We start from the raw sequence: 470 nt of genomic DNA, 5'->3' as shown, positions 1-470 counted from the left end.
GGGCCTAGCAAACACAGGAGTGGATGTTCACAGTCAGCTATTGGATGTATCACAGGGCTCCCAATGGAGAAGCTAGAGAAAGTACCCAAGGAGCTAAAGGGATCTGCAACCCTATTGTTGGAACAACATGATGTACTAACCAGAACCCCGGAGCTCTTGTCTCTAGCTGCATATGTATCGAAAGATGGCCTAGTCGGCCATCAATGGAAAGAGAGGCCCATTGGACTTGCAAACTTTATATGCCCCAATATAGGGGAATGCCAGGGCCAAAAGAATGGGAATGGGTGGGTAGGGAAGTGGGGGGGGGAGTATGGGGGACTTTTGGGATAGCATTGGAAATGTAATTGAGGAAAATATGTAATAAAAATATTAAAAATTAAAAAAAAGAAAGAAAGAAAGAAATAGTTTTTGTTTTGTTGTTTTTTTGTCAACTTAATATAAGCTAGGATCATGTGAAGGAGAGATCTTCA

The sequence above is a fragment of the Mus caroli genome, unplaced genomic scaffold (assembly GCF_978045245.1).
Source record: "Mus caroli unplaced genomic scaffold, Mus_caroli_1 scaffold_6, whole genome shotgun sequence".
NCBI lineage: Eukaryota > Metazoa > Chordata > Mammalia > Rodentia > Muridae > Mus > Mus caroli.
Note: the sequence above shows the minus strand (reverse complement) of the source record.